This window comes from Candoia aspera, chromosome 6 (genome assembly GCF_035149785.1).
Source record: "Candoia aspera isolate rCanAsp1 chromosome 6, rCanAsp1.hap2, whole genome shotgun sequence".
NCBI lineage: Eukaryota > Metazoa > Chordata > Lepidosauria > Squamata > Boidae > Candoia > Candoia aspera.
Genome location: NC_086158.1, coordinates 32,276,959 through 32,293,383, shown reverse-complemented (window position 1 = coordinate 32,293,383; position 16,425 = coordinate 32,276,959).

Sequence of the window (16,425 nt, the reverse complement as noted above, 5' to 3'; positions counted from 1 at the left end):
CATCCAGGCTGGATGTGAGCCTGAATTTGGCTGCAATGTCTGTCATCCCATTGATTGTGAGGGTTAATTCGGCTGATCTGGCAATATCAGAATATAAATATGAGCCCAGTTGCATCAATATTTCTTAGTACAGCATTTCTAAGAACAACCATTGTCACCAAAATGGACAAATCATTTTTCAGAAACATTAAATGCTGAGTACATACTGGAACAAAACAAAAACAACCAAAGACATATACACCCCCACAAACACATACTCACATCTTCATCATCAACTTATGTTAGCATGGCATTTTGAAAAAGGCATTACCATGGTTTCAAAATGAAAAGCTTTCTCAAGGCAGATGTTTGAACAAGTTACTTTTCTATGTTTCTATAATTTCTCCAGCTAATACCTAAGAACAATATGTATATACTATATTTCAAGTATTCCAAGCATGTTACTTATTTCAATAATAATTTACAGCATGAATTACGTAGGCTAGCATTAATTGAAAATGTGTGCTTACTGGCTGAATCTTAGAGAGCAGTGACTTGTTTACTGAATTTCTAAATGAGCTCAGTCTATTTGCCACTATATGACATTGCTTTCAACAGTCATTTTCTTTCCCTTCCTTGCCAGAAAAAGAGGAGGGGTTTTAATTACTGGGATAAGCATTCCAGCACATTAATTATAATTACATAAAGAGAGAGACCTCACTGCTTTTCTTAGACCTCAGTTAATGAGTCCTGAAATAGTTGGTAAATCCGAATTGCCCTCCACAATGGTTAGACCACCTTCTTGTCCTGCAAACTGCATATTTTGCAACATATGGAGGATTTCAGTTCAAGTCTTTAATATTTGTTTGTTTGTTTAATTTATATTACTGCCCAACTGACATGTGACTTGGGGTGGCATACACAAATAAAAGCAACACAAAATAACCAGAAAACATTAACAACAATAATAAAACATGTTGTACCCAAGGCAACTTCATCAACCAAAACCAATCCAAATCTCCTGACCCAGAGCCTGGGGTAAAAGCCAGGTCTTAAGAGCCTTCCAGAAGGCAGACAGGGTCAGGGTCATCCAAATCTTGGGGGCAGTGCTGCTCCATAGGACAGGCATGGCAACAGAAAGGACACTTCTCCTGGACCCCACTAGATAAAACTACTTGAGTGCCAGGTTGCAAAGCATTCCCCTCCACACCACTGGCAGATTTTATTGAATGAGCAGAAGTAATTGGAGATAGGCAATTCCCCCAATAATGAGGCCATGTGCCATGTAGGACAAACAGAACCTGGAAGCATCCTGGTAACTGGTACAATTTACAAAGTAGAAGTATTAAATGGTGCATTGAGGTGTGTCCATCATTACTCATGCCCCTGCTTTCTGGACCAGCTGAAGCTTGTGAGTGGTATTCAGGGGCAGTTCATGTATAGCACATTGCCATAATCCAGATCAGAAGTGAGTAAGGTATGAATGACTGTGAGTAGGCCTCCTGGTCCACAAACAGGAGCAGCTGGCATGCAAAATGGATTACTGCCAAGGCCATTTGAGCCAGGATTGTCCCCTGGTCTTCAAGCAGGACCCATGAGTCCAGGGTCTGCCTGGGGTAGTGCCGCCCCATTTAGAACCAAAGATGGAAATTCCCTGGATCTAGGTGGCCTCAAAATACTCCAGCTATGATAGTGATATGTATGATTTCATATACTTAAAAGAAGCTTAAGCCAACCCTTTTGTGTTCTGATCCTGTCACTCATTTTGCTGTTACAGTTCTCCCAAAATCTAGCCCAGACAGCACATCTAAGGAAGGCATCAGTTAAAGAATAGATATTAGTTCTCTTCTACAGGTGAATAATGCCTCGTTTTTAAATAAATTCATGCAATGCTTTCATGTCGTAAAGAAGGCTAAGGCTTACTTTATAACATTATTAACAAAGACTCGGTCAAAATAAGGTATATAATAAATCCACAAACGTATATTACGTTTTCAGCACTTTGCAAATGGCTTAGCCACAACACTTAAAATGAGTACTTTATGTATGGCCAGAGGCCAAAAAACCCTTTAGCACAGCATCTGCAGGGTGGAGTGGGGGGGGGGTGTCAGATTGACAAAAGCAATGTTGTAGCAGTGCAAAACAAACCTCACTCCTTTTCTATATACATCATGGTATTGCACACAAAAAAGGCCGAGCTTGTGGTGCATCAACCCAGCAATGCTTTTGTTATTCTCATGTCAGCAACAAGATCCTTTGGATGCCACTGACAACTACTGTATGTCAAGCAGAATGGTGAATCTAAATTCATTTCAAACCAGCTAGAGGGTAACATTGAGGCAACCTTGGTTGATCTTGAAAAACTAAGCAAGGTTGAACCAGGTTAATATTTGGAAGGGAGACCATCAGGAAACACCATGGAAGCTGGTTAGACTGAGAAGTTAAAAAAAACAATCCTTGAAAAAAGATACTGAAAACTCATGTCTATATTGTTGCTAAAAACCCTACATGAACATGTCTAAAAAGACACCAGAAATCAAGTTCAACTTGCAAGTTTTACTTTTAAAAAATCATCTGAAGCTGTCATTCGAAGTGTCACATTACAATTAATAGTCTTAATGAGAACTATAAAACTGGATGAAGGTTTGGACCTGTATGATCTAGTTCAACTCTGTGCTTAGGGCAGGAAATTGGGAGACATCCTCAGTAGCCTCATCTTGAAGATTAGGCTGCTACTCTAGTAAGAGGTTCCATTGCCAAATTGCTCTTGCTCTTTTTTCTACATTCAAACATAATTTTCTCCCTTGTATCTTAAATCCATGATAAATCCTGCACCTACATTTGAACTGATTTAGTTCTGGGGTTTCGGTGTGGCACCTGGAACATCTCCCTTGATGTCTATCAGTTCCCCTAACCTAGCTTACTTTTACATTTTTTACAAAATGTAGAAAGCTCCAAAACAAAATGTCAGGCTCCAAATATCTTCTCTATTTCCAAGAATGCCTTTGGACCAAGAATGCCATCTTATATTTTCTTAGAAAACAAAAACAATTGGCAGCTGCCCATCTGCCAAGGAAAAGAACACATGGAAACAGGAATAGTAAGGAATGCTGTGCAGAGGTGTAGAGCTAGAATGGTATCAGGCTGAATGGAGGCAAATTGGTTCTTTGAAATAAAGCTGATCTCATCTGCAGCCATTTGTGGGAGCACCAACAACATATTCTCAAAATTCCAAATGTGCACACCAGCACCCAAAGTTTGGGACCTCCTGGCCCATTTCCCCCCCTGCCTTTTCTCTATGATTTATGTTTGACCTTCAGTCTTTTCTTCTTTAGGAGATAGATAGATAGATAGATAGATAGATAGATAGATAGATAGATAGATAGATAGATCCTCAAAGACTTGTTTCCATACTCAAAATCATCTTTGCTGCTGACCTTCAAATCCTTTCCAGTTTGTCTGTTTAAATGCAATCTCCAGAACTGTCAGTATGCAGGAACAGGACATACAGTAATCTTGATGTTTCAAAGAGTAACACTCCCCCTCATTCCAATCTGTTATTATTCATTAGTAAAGCCTTGTAAAAGGGGCTCGTTGCAGTGGCTCCAAACGTTCTCACCATAGCTGTGATGGAGCATAAGCAGCAACTTACCTAATATAGTGCCAATTTCATCAGCATCTGTTATGGATGTGTATGTCATTGACATCAACTGCCATGACACCCAGTAGGATTGTGGCAGCTACTATGGTTCCTTTCCCCACCTTCTGCCATTGCAAGCTCTCTATACTTATGGATAGGACACAACTAGTATATCTCATGAATTAAATGGTTGCCTTCAGAATGAACCTGGATTCACTCATTGCACTAAAACATAAATATAGTTTGTTTAGTTTTGGCTTAGCATGTTATATGAACCCAGCCAACTGTAGCTTATTCAGTAAACGATGGTGTAAATCTAGCCTTAGTCATGATTAGAAGAGAGCCATGACTAACTTAAATCCTATTAATTTCATCAAGTTTACTCTAAGTATGACTAACCCAGTGACTGTTTATATCCACTCAAATAACTGGCTCTTCCTACCATTTTATTCACAAACGCAGAATATTCTTGAGAAAACTCATCAACATAAATAGACATTTATTCCCTGTGATGCACTTTCATTTTAAATCAAAAGCACTTTCACAGGAGGGCACCTTTATCAAATTCATGGAAATGTTTTCTGAGAAAGTTTGTTTCAGAAATATCGCTCTCATGATTTTTGCCCAAATTTTGCTGGCTGCAGAAATGCATGCTTACAGAGTACAATGAGAATTCAATTGCAACAAACGTAACGTGTCTGTTTTTACTGCTGTGGCTTGGAGTGAGGATTGCTTGACTATTTTTTTTTTTTGATGGGGGGAGTCAAAGAAGAAACCATGAGGTTCTAATTACAGCCAATAAATAATACATTACAGCACGTGTTGCTCTCTTTTCCTGGAACAAGACCTCAAAGGGAGGATATGACAAGTACAGATAGCAGTACTGAACTGAGTTAACTTACACAATTAGTTCTGGCATTCATTAAAAGAAACAACTAGATTTGAGAATAGTGAAAGCATTCATTGTAGCATGAAGGAATTCCTTGTCTTACAGGCCACAGAATGGCTCTTTGAGAATCCTTAGAAATCTCATCATAAAGCCACAGTAATGATTCTATAGTTAGGCATTCTTTAGCAAAACCATTTAAATTCTATTCCTTACAAAAATTGGTTGATTTGGGCTGCCAAAACAAAAATAGCATAGCTTCAGTGGGAAGCACAAGCTCTCACCATTTCAGGAAGGTCACATGAAAAACCACTGAACTGTGTAAAGTATGAAAAATTCTTTTAAAATTGCTTATTGGATGGGAAAGAGGAATATAGAGACCAAATGTTTCCTTAAAGCTGATATTTCTTCCATGGGAGTTAGAGATTTCCCAAACTGGTGTTCTCCAGGTATCTGGTGACAGGAACTCAGCTATGTTGTCTGGGGAGTTCTGGGAGTTGCCATCCCAGCCCATGTGGGGGAGTGGGATGCCAGATTAAAGTTTGCATTGGACATATAATTTTTACATGGATATAGCTGTAAGTCATTATCTTAATAAACTGTTGAACACCAGCACCCCAGACCTGCTCTGATCCCAGCTCCATTGAAATAATTCCCCTCCTTTCCATCAACTCTCTCATGCCTCATACATACCTGGGAACTACAGGAATATGTTGGCGAGAAAAGATCTGAGCAGATCCCGGTCAAGGTGCTTCAATTACCTTTTGTGTGTTGCCTTTCCCACCAGTTGCATGGAGAGGGAAAACACTGAATAAGGTAGGTTTAGTGAAGTAAATCTTGACATGTGGCAGCCAATGAGAAGAGGATGTAGTCTTTCAAGTATAATTTGTTAGGGATTATAAACCAATGGTAAAACAGCTGAAACAATGGTGGCTGGGCCAAAACCAAAACTGGATAAGGTAACCGTTATTTTTTTTAAAATCTCTCCCTTCCTCCCTCTCTCATTGTTTCCGTCTCTGCTTGCTGAACTGATTGTTCTGCTTGTAGAAGTAAGGTCACCAAAACTACATCAAGAATACTACATTTTTATGTTTTAAAAATTATACAAACTAATTTTAAAAGTACATATGCATAAAACAGCATTTAAAGATCACAGTCTCAGAATTGCTAAGTAAGGCAATAAACATAGGGGAAAAAATCTTGAACTTATGATATAAACACAACAAGACTGTTGACCATATTGCTTCTTCCTCAGCCTTTTCTCAAACAAGGAAGGGTAACCCTGTTTCTTTTCAAACCCTTCCCCATCAGTGCCACTGGGAAGCACGGGATAGGCTGCAAATGCTTTGCTCTAGGTCACATGATTGGGAAGGAGGGAGGCTTAGAATGGAACTGTCACCAACACACTCTTCAACTGCATAGCTGCCTCTCCTATATGGAAGTATTGGGGAAATTTTTCATACAGGCCATTTTCAAACTTGTTCTTTCTTTTGCCAGCTTCTCCCACAGCACCAAATTTGGACCCATTCTGTTCAGTTTTGAAAGTTATCCTACTGTACAAAGTCCTCAGCTCCTTTACATTTATTGATTTATTTGATTTTTATCCCTTTATTATTTTTATAAATAACTCAAGGCGCTGAACATACCTGATAGTTCTCCCTCCTCCTATTTTCCCCACAACAGAAACCCTGTGAGGTGAGTTGGGCTGAGAGAGAGTGACTGGTCCAAGGTCACCCAGCCGGCTTTCAAGCCTAGGCAGGACTAGAACTCACAGACTGCTGGTTTCTAGCCCACTAGACCAAACTGGCTCTCTACATATTACATATTTCCCCCCCCCCCAGCATTTTGTTGGGTTGGAAAGAATCAAAAGATAAAGCCAGTGTAGACAAGAACTATATATCAGCAATCCTCTGCTGCAAATCAGATTTATATGTCTTTTTCCAGTATTGTATACAAATTCTTTTATCTAATACTAATGTCTGCAAAATCCACAATTACTAATATTTTAATGGATTCCAAATATTGGGGCTGTAGCCATCCTCAACATGCAGTGATTGATCCAGAATCATAGCACAGTAATAATAGTTTAAAGCAACTCTCCATTGATTTATCAGAAAAGACATTCAGACAGGTTTTTCCCCCAAAATGTCATGTAAACGCCTAATATCAGTTTCAAACTCCTATAAAAAAGGATTGCTGTGTCAGGAGCTACAAGGCAGAAACTACGGTACATGAATGATTGTTTATATGGGAACAACTACAGGGAAAGGGGACTCACTGGTTCTTTGGTAAGAAAAGGAAATATAAAGTCCTGAGAAAGAAAGGAACTATCCATTTTCAATGATTTCTGCAAATATTTGCAGATATCCCATCAGGGAATTTATATTTATATTTATATTGGAGTGATGCAGATTATGAATCCACAAAATAACGGTACCCTTTACTGTCAATAGGTTTGCAGATCTAGAGTTTACCTGGATAGAGTTTTGACCAAATTTAACATTCCTTTCCTTAACTTTGACTGATTATGTACCGTCAAATTGGTGTCAACTCTTAGTGACCTCATTCAACTATTAATTCAGAGTCATAATAACAATCTTGCTGATGTTAGCCTAAAACTGGAGTTGTGCAAAATATTCTATGTGCAAACCTTTCCATGCAGGAACAGCTAGCTTCTGCTGTTCCATGTCCAAACTGAAAGACATGTTCGTCTGTGTTGAGACTGAAATATTTATGTTTCAATCTGGATATAGATCAAACAGTGTATGTTTCAGGCAGAAAGTGTTTTGGCTGGGGTGAGTGGGCTTAATTTTTCCAAAGGTCATGTAAATAATATCAATTCCATCAGTTTCCTTCAACTTCCTATAAAGAAAGTTTATTTATTTAAATGTAGAGGCTGCCCAATTCCAGATGACTTTGGGTGGCTTACTGTACTTTATAAAATAAAAGACAACAAAAACATAAAGAAAAATTATGGAAAAAAATCCTGAATCTCTGGAAGGACAAACACAACACCCCCAAAACACTCCAAAGAAAAAACAAGAGGGGCTCAACAACCCCCCTACCCATAGGTTACTGTCTTAGAAGCCACGGATCAGAAACTACATGCATGAGCTGGTATATGGAGGAAATATATATTCCCCTTCAGGGAAAGGAGATTTTATGGAACTTTGATAAGAAAAAGACCAATCATTTGCGTTGTCATATCATTTCAGAATAATGCCAGTGGAGGTATCATACCGGCTGCATACAGCTTTTTCTTTAAACATAAGAGGAAAAGAATTAGGCCACCACAGGAAGGAAAAGGCTAATCTAGTCCCTGAACCCCACAAGTGTCATATTTTCAAAGAAGTTGTATTCATTGCATTGCTTAAAATACAAGGGGACTAAGATTGTTTAGAGGAGCTTTTCTTCCAGTGTTTTGGTGTGCTAAATAAGGGTTACAGATGATAGAGATGTTTTAAAGAATTTTCAGTCAAACCTCCACAATCTCTGGCTTCCCACACATCAATTACATCCTAAGGAATGATATAATGAGGTAACATCATACATTTTTCCCCAGTGGTGCACCTACTGGTACAGCTAAGAGAGAACCTGATCTGAGGTTGAAGAATTTCTTCTTTCCCTGGAAAAATTTAGAATAATCATCTACCTAAATTTTCTGCCTCGTTGGGAACAGAATTTTGAAATACAGTTTATGCCTAGTTCTAACTGCATTCCACATCTACTTAACTCATAACTAGTATGTAGTGCCGTACAGTATCTTACTGCTTATATCCATATACTCCAGTCTTATGCCTCAAGAAATGTTGGACTACAACTCTTGAGATTCTCCTAGAAATTTTGAAAATTGTAGTCCAACCCATCTAGATCTAAACATGTTAAGTTGGGGAAGGTTAGCTTATATGTCGATTAAAGTGATAGCCATGGCTTGTGGCTTTTATTAAAAAACCCACCACCACCTTGGATTTACATTTCAGTTGAGAAGCCTAAATTAGCCTTAGCTACCCTGGCTTGGCTTGGCTGTACAAAACTGAAACCCCCTGTGGAAAGCCTAAAGCCTGGGTTTATGTCAGGAATCTCATGAAGAACTACTGCATAGCAGCAGCTCCTTCTGGGTGGTAGAATCACAGGAAAGCAGGGAGGATAAATAAACAGGCTGGGGATAAGAGCACAGCCATGAGAATAAAGATTGTGCAACTGGACTCTCCAACCAAAGGGTCATAATAGAAAGACAAACAGGCTTGTGGCTAAAAGTTCAGGAAGGAGAAGGTCAAAAGTGCCTTTTAAAATTTGTTGTGGATTCTCTTCTCTGCCATAGGGCAGTTCATTGTGACCCCTTCCTTACATGCGGTTGAATCAGCAACAGAACTGCTGGGCATCCTTAGGACTCCCCTTGATAATATAGTGCTGGCCTTAACTTTAAATAACTTTATGCTGAACCTTCCTGTTCCTGAAAGCAGCTTTTTCTTTTCCCCTTAAGCAGACAGGATGCTCTTCATAGAAAGGGGTGAAAAAAACATAGTGCTTCATAACCCCTTTGAAGGAATGAAAAGTCAGGCAATTTGTTGCAGGACATGAGTATGTCTGAGCATGTGGGAAGGTATGCCCATGTTGCGTAGTGGTTAAGGAGTAGGACTAGGCATAGGGACAACCAGGTTGTAGTTCAACCTCAGCTTCTGTAGTTCAACAGAAGCTCACCATGTGAGTTTGGGTCAGTCACAGCCCAACCTACCTTGCAGGGTTGTTGTGGGGAAAATTGGAAGTGCTATGTAGGATGTTCTGAGCTCCCAAGCAAAAGGTGGGATATAAATTTAATAAACAAATAAATGTTCTTAAGTGAGTAGCTGATAGGCTATATCATGGTGGAGGTGCCATTTGTCCTGGTTCTCCTTGATCTCTCAGTGGCTTTCATTACTATTAAATGTGATATCCCTCCAGATTGCTTATAGGGATTGGGGAAATGTTCTACAGTAGCTCTCCTCCTTTCTTTGTGGGTGGTTCCAGTCAGTGTTAGTTGTGGAGATGCGGGAAGAGAAATCAAGGCTGAGGCCTAACCTATGGGATGCTTTAAGGCTCAATGCTCTCATCTGTTGTACTTAACATCTACAGTACATGGGTGAGGTCATGCATTGGTTTGAAGTCCAGTATTATAAGTATGCTGATGACATTCAGCTGTATAACTTGACTGGACTGCCCAGGTGATGCTGTCAAAGCGTTGTCCCAATGTCTGGAAGCAGTGAGGGCCTGGGGGCGAGGAATAAGGCTCAACCCCCAAAAGACTGAGTGATTCTGGTTATTGGACCCCTCCCATCTCAGAAATTTTCCATCTTTGGTCCTGGATGGGGTAGCAGTTCCCCATTTGAGATTGGTGCAAAACTTGTAGATTTTCCTGGATTTATAACTCATGCCTGAAGAACAGGTAGCAGTTGTAGCCAGGAGGACCTTTGCACAGATTCATCTGGTATGCCACTTATGCCTATTCTTGGACCAGGAGGCCATCCAGACAGTCACTCACACCCTAGTCATCTCATGTGTTGACTATTGCAATGTGTATCTATTTGTGGCTGTCCTTGAAGATCATTTGGAAGCTGCAGCTGGTCCAGAATGTAGCAAAATGGACATCACTGCCCCATGAGCTGCATTGGCTGCCAGCTAGCTTATGGGTGCAATTCAAAGTGATGTTCACCTATAAAGCCCTTCAGGACATAGGCCCTGCTTGGCCTGGGCAATTAGACAGAATGGATGCTTTTCCAGGTCCCATCAATTAAACAATGTCAGCTGATGGTATCCAGCAAGCACGCCTTCTCTGTCATGGCACCTCTAGAATAGCATCCCCCCAGAGATCCGTATGGCCCCCACCCTATTTTGAAAGCTTGTTAGTTGAATGTTTTCTTCTGTGATGTACATTGTTCTTTTCTGATTATTTTAGTTTCTGTTGTTTTTCATATTGTACATTGTACGAAGTCTTCTGGAGTTCAGCAGCCCTCCCCATTCTTTATTTATTCTCTTAATCATATGTATATGCCACCACAATCAAAAACTCTTGTTTGCAAGATATGAATTTATCTCTAGTGTTCTGTATCTATATGAGTTTATGTTCCTTACCTCATTGTTCACCTTAATAACTAATAAATCTTCATAGGTATATCTCTTAAAAAAGCAGTTAAAAACGTGAAGAAATATTCATTTTTCAATTTATTTTGTTATTTATATAGATGATCCTTATTGAATTGGAGCAACTGGAGAACTGAAAAGAGAAAAAGGAGATAAATGACAATGGTGGACAATAAATTACAATGGTTATTTTTCCTCCCTGTTTTTTTTCCCATATGATGTGGCTTTTAATATACATTATGTATATTATGTAAGTGATGCCATCAGATGAACAAATTGTCCCCATTCAGTAATCTGCCTGGAATAACAATGCCTAAGAACTGAATGTTGCTAGGGAAGATTAAAGATCTTTTTCTAGGGAAAGAGATCTTTAAACCACACATAAAGGCTTCAAAGAGCTGTACGTCCATCCGTATCTGTATCTGTATCTGTATCTATCTATCATCTATGGTTTAAATTCTGATCCCTGAAGACACCTTGTGTGTGCCTTTGTGTCTGTGCTGTACTTTAGATGGAATCTTTGCCTTTGGGGATTGTAGAGGCTGTCAAAACAAACAACATGTTTAAACTGCTGCAGCTTCCTAATTGCAGATGTCAAGGAATCAGTTTCAGAGAAGACTGAAAGTGATGTTTGGACAGCCTGGAACTCTATTTTGTGAAGCAGCTGTAAAAAGCATAGATGCCAACAGGCATGGACTAAAGTCTTGCATCACTTCAAAAAGGATAGAAACTTCAACTGGAAAGCAACAAATGTCTACCCTGCATGCCCATGTTAAAAACAATAACAACAACAACAGCACTCTTACTGGGAGAGATTTCTCATACTTGCACAATCTTAAAGCTGTGATTTATTAAAATGTCAGTAAGTCTATTAGTTATTATAATAGAAGGGATTTGTGCAAAGAGGAATTGTACATTTCTTCTTACAGGGAAGTGCTGTGTAAATGCCTGCAGAATTCCTATCACAAATTGATTTAGGTAACGGCGTTCTGTGACTGTCATGCTGGCCACGTGACCACGGAAGTGTCTACGGACAAACGCCGGCTCTTCGGCTTTGAAACGGAGATGAGCATCGCCCCCTAGAGTCAGACACGACTGGACTTCATGTCAAGGGAAACCTTTACCTTTACCTTTACCTTTACTAGGGCAAGGAATGAAGATCAGATCACTATCATAGCAATATTCTAAAGAGTAACGGTTTATTCTTTTCCTAGAACAGGCACTAGTGCCACATTTGGCCGTGCTGGGCAATGCTTAAAAAAAAGTGCAGAGTGGGATACAACATTGGCTTTCTAAATATGTAGATGAGGGGAAATATTGGACTGATATGTACATGGCATGTTGAAAGAAGGCACACAAGGTACCTGCATCATCATCTTCGTCATCCCGAAGGTGATGCGTTTGTCTTGACATCTGAATAAGCTACCATTTTTTTTTCCTATCTTTGAAGTCTGACTGACTGTGAAGAAACTCAAGAAGCTCAGGTATGAAAGACATTTAAAATTAAAGTTTTCTTTAGAGGACATTCCTAACAGCCGCCCAACCATTTTAATTTTCAAGAGGGAAAAATTGATTTTCATTTTTGAATACAACAAATGATCATACAGCAAATGCTTTTAGTGTGCCTCAATCTACTCTACTTAAGAGAACAATGGAGATACATGTGTGTGTTCAGAAAGGACTCTGAAGCTTAACAAATTAATTAGCTAACCATAAATATGTCATGATGAAGAAATTAACTGCAGTCGTGTTTCTGCAGGATATATTCAAGAACCTAAAGTTCTATGATTGTGTAAAAATATATATAATTCCAAATCTACCAGGAAGGAAGTTGATCACTACCAAACTTCATTTACAAACTGGAAATCTTCTAAACTGGCCATTTTTTTGTGGCCAATGGCCACACTGCTTTTCAATCCCTCCTACTCCCCACTGGCCAAATATGCAGCCTCTGTATGGCTCTCTGTTGTTTTTTGGGGGGGGGTTGTCTCCCACATCCAAGGAAAAAAGAAAAAAAAAGGAAAAGGAAAATATTGACCATCACCATTGTAAAGCAATTGAGCTCAACTTTAGAGGGTGATTATTAATCTTATTTTATTGTATTGTATTATTTTATTTTATTTTCAGGACTTATATGGCCACCTATCTCATACAATGACTCATAACAATCCATAAAACATAGTTAAAAACATACCCTTTCCTCCAGACACCAGACCAAACATCCTTACAGCTCAACACCCCATCCTATCCCAATGCTTGGGGGAAGAGCCATAAATGTTGTTTGGTGGTTATTCTCACAAATTAGCAGGAAAGAGCTTCTGCTCAGTAGTAGAGTACAGCAATACATGCAAAAATGTGCTGTGGTAGGGGTTTTAATATGTTTCAATGGTGTGGTTTTTAAATGAATGAATGAATGAATGAATGAATGAATGAATGAATGAATGAATGAATGAATGAATGAAAATGTCCTGGGTCCTACCCCCTGGCACTTTAGGTAAAGCTGGAAAGGACTCTTATTTGAATCTCAGCTATGCCTTTGTGGGTTACTACAGGGTATGCTGTGGTAGATGAATTTATAGCAACTAAAGGCAGCCCCCAATATTCTTAAGTGTCTGATTGCCCAATACTAAGTGTCATGTTCACATTCTAATGTCTGGTTAACATTGTAACGTTTCACATGTCATTCTCTGTTCCGTATCCCTTCACCCGGGGTTTTTCCATTCTGTTGCCCTCCCTTGTTTTGAGGGCTTGGAATGCATGTTTGGGTTTGCGCTCCTGTTCAAGGTTACTTTCCCAGGCGCATCTAACGGCATTCAGCACCTGGGAGGGGGAGCGTCCTGACGGGCGATCGGGCGGGACCTGCCCACAAGCAAGGCTTTTAAGTTTGTATTTGGCGCGCTTTTGCTCATTCTCAGCTTTCTCTGTATTTGCATACTATTCCTTTAATAAATCAGTTATCTTTAAGCCCGAGCTTGTGAGACTGAGTATTTGGGTTTAGGCAATCGTTACATAAAGCTGAGAATCATTTTTTCCATTTTCCGCTGGCCCCATCCAATCCTTGGATAAGAGGGAACGCTAGCGATGACAGAACCTCAACTTCGCGTAAGTGAGGGAGGCGAAGAAGAGCGGGAGGTGGTCAAAAGCCGACCAGCGCTAACCTCGAGAGCGCAAAGAGCAGCACGTCGGGAGTTGCGAGATACCCAATTGGACGAGCTGTTGACATCCATACAGGAGAGTCTCAGGAGTGAACAGAGATCTGTTATGGAAAGAACCACGGGGAGGGGGTCTCCCCAATTGGCCTGGGAGCACGAAGTCCCTCTGTCACCGAAGGTGGTGATAACCAACCAACCCCCGGAGGAGCCGGTCACTCCGGCCCGTATGAGGGCATTGGAAGATAAAATGGATTTAATAGTAACGATCCTCAAGGATCTACCCAGAGAGGATCAGCCCAGAGAGGCAGAGCCCACCCCGGAGGATTGGGAGGAAGAGCCGTCACAGTACCCCAGGCACAGCACCCTGTCGACCCGGGGGAGAAGTAAGACTCGATCAGCCCATCAAAGGGGAGAGCGAGAGGCAAGACCTCCTAGGGATCGACCACTTGTGGGGGCTCGGCGTACGCTGTCATTCGCGGCACCGCCACAGCCAGCTGAGCCGGCAAGAACCTTCCCACCATTTGGAGTGAAGTTTGATGGGGATCCCGCAACGCTCTCCTTCACCTCCCCTCATGATCGACAACCAGCAACACTTCGAGGTGGCATCTATTCTCGATTCCAGACGCCAGCGCTCTACTCTACAATACCTCGTCCGCTGGAAACATTTCCCTCATCCTGAATGGGTTGCTGCTCCAGACGTGCATTCTCCTCGTCTCGTAGCCCAATTTCACTCTGCCTATCCTGACAAACCGGCTCCCTAATGTCTTTTGGGGGGGCAATATGTCATGTTCACATTCTAATGTCTGGTTAACATTGTAACGTTTCACATGTCATTCTCTGTTCCGTATCCCTTCACCCGGGGTTTTTCCATTCTGTTGCCCTCCCTTGTTTTGAGGGCTTGGAATGCATGTTTGGGTTTGCGCTCCTGTTCAAGGTTACTTTCCCAGGCGCATCTAACGGCATTCAGCACCTGGGAGGGGGAGCGTCCTGACGGGCGATCGGGCGGGACCTGCCCACAAGCAAGGCTTTTAAGTTTGTATTTGGCGCGCTTTTGCTCATTCTCAGCTTTCTCTGTATTTGCATACTATTCCTTTAATAAATCAGTTATCTTTAAGCCCGAGCTTGTGAGACTGAGTATTTGGGTTTAGGCAATCGTTACACTAAGTCAGTTTAGGAGGTACAGCACTTTTCTGAGTTCTTCTCAGAATACTTGGTAACTTTGCTTCACTCTCATTTGGCTCCTTCCTTCCTTCCTTCCTTCCTTCCTTCCTTCCTTCCTTCCTTCCTTCCTTCCTTCCTTCCTTCCTTCCTTCCTTCCTTCCCCACAACTATCTTTTTTCCCCTCATTTGCTTTCTTATAGCATATGGGAATAATTTTATAATGAAGCAAAAACAAAAATCCACTCTCTGGAGATGTTGAATGCAAATGAACGAATATGCCAGAGGATACAATAGGTACTGCATTTAACTACGATCTTATCTATCATTGTGAAATTTAAATTCCAACAGCTTCCCATGCAAACACAAATCATTTTAACTGGATAGGGATATGCCATAAAAAACTGTAGGCACATGAAATACTTCTGGTATTTTCTGAAGCATAAGTCTGGCTGCAAAGGGTGAATGGCTCCTCCGTTGCAAGTAATTTTAAGCAAGCAAGAAATATAAATTATTTTCAAGACAAATCCAGGGATGATATAATACCTCAGCCTCTTCATTCATGTTAGGTGACCTGACCAACTAAAAACTCATCAAGTTTGATAGATGAGATAGGACACTTTTCCTATTGTCTCTCACTTTTATACCCTACAGCATCCATTAAGATCTAAATTCTGAATTTTATTGGTAAAGATCAGCATTCTCAAGCAAGTCAGAGGGCTACATGCAACAAAAAGGCTTATATTATAATGCACATTATAATATAACAGTCTTGCAAAAATATCTGCATAATAGCTGGTATTTTATTGGCTGGAAATAGCTGCTAGTTGTTCCTTGAGAATACTGAATGCAGTCTACTAGAAGTATGTAAACTAATCTCAGTGTTATCTCTGGCATATGATACAATTTTCATAAGATTTATTTCAAAGATTTATGGACTTTTGAGATGATGAGGCAAAAGAAACTTACATGCTACACTCGTGTTGGAATCTGGCTTTTGTATATCAATGACAAAAGGAAGCTTTGAACACATGTTCACCAATTGCAACTTCTGAGGAAGGCCTAATTCATGCTTCAATAAGGGAAAAATATCCAAATGGCGAATAATTTTTTTTATCATTTTATGATTTTTTTTCCTACAGTGTATGTCACATTTTGCTTCTCTCAAACCATTTTCTGGTTCCCACTTGAGCATGACAGGAGAAAAGCCATTGTTCTTAAAAAGCCATCAGTACTTCTGACAGTTGAAAAGGCGAATAAAGGCATCATTCTGTCCTGGAGCTGGATATCCTATCAGATAGGATAGATAAATAAATGCTATCAGATTTAACTGAGTGATGGGGCTGCATGAAAAAACAACTGTGAATAAATACCTCTGTCAACTGGTCTGTTCTCTTGTTGGCTGCTTATTAGAAATGTGAACACTGAAGATATGAAAATTAAACCTCCTCTTATATCAGTGTTATCTGGCCAACCCAGATCTCCTGTGGCTA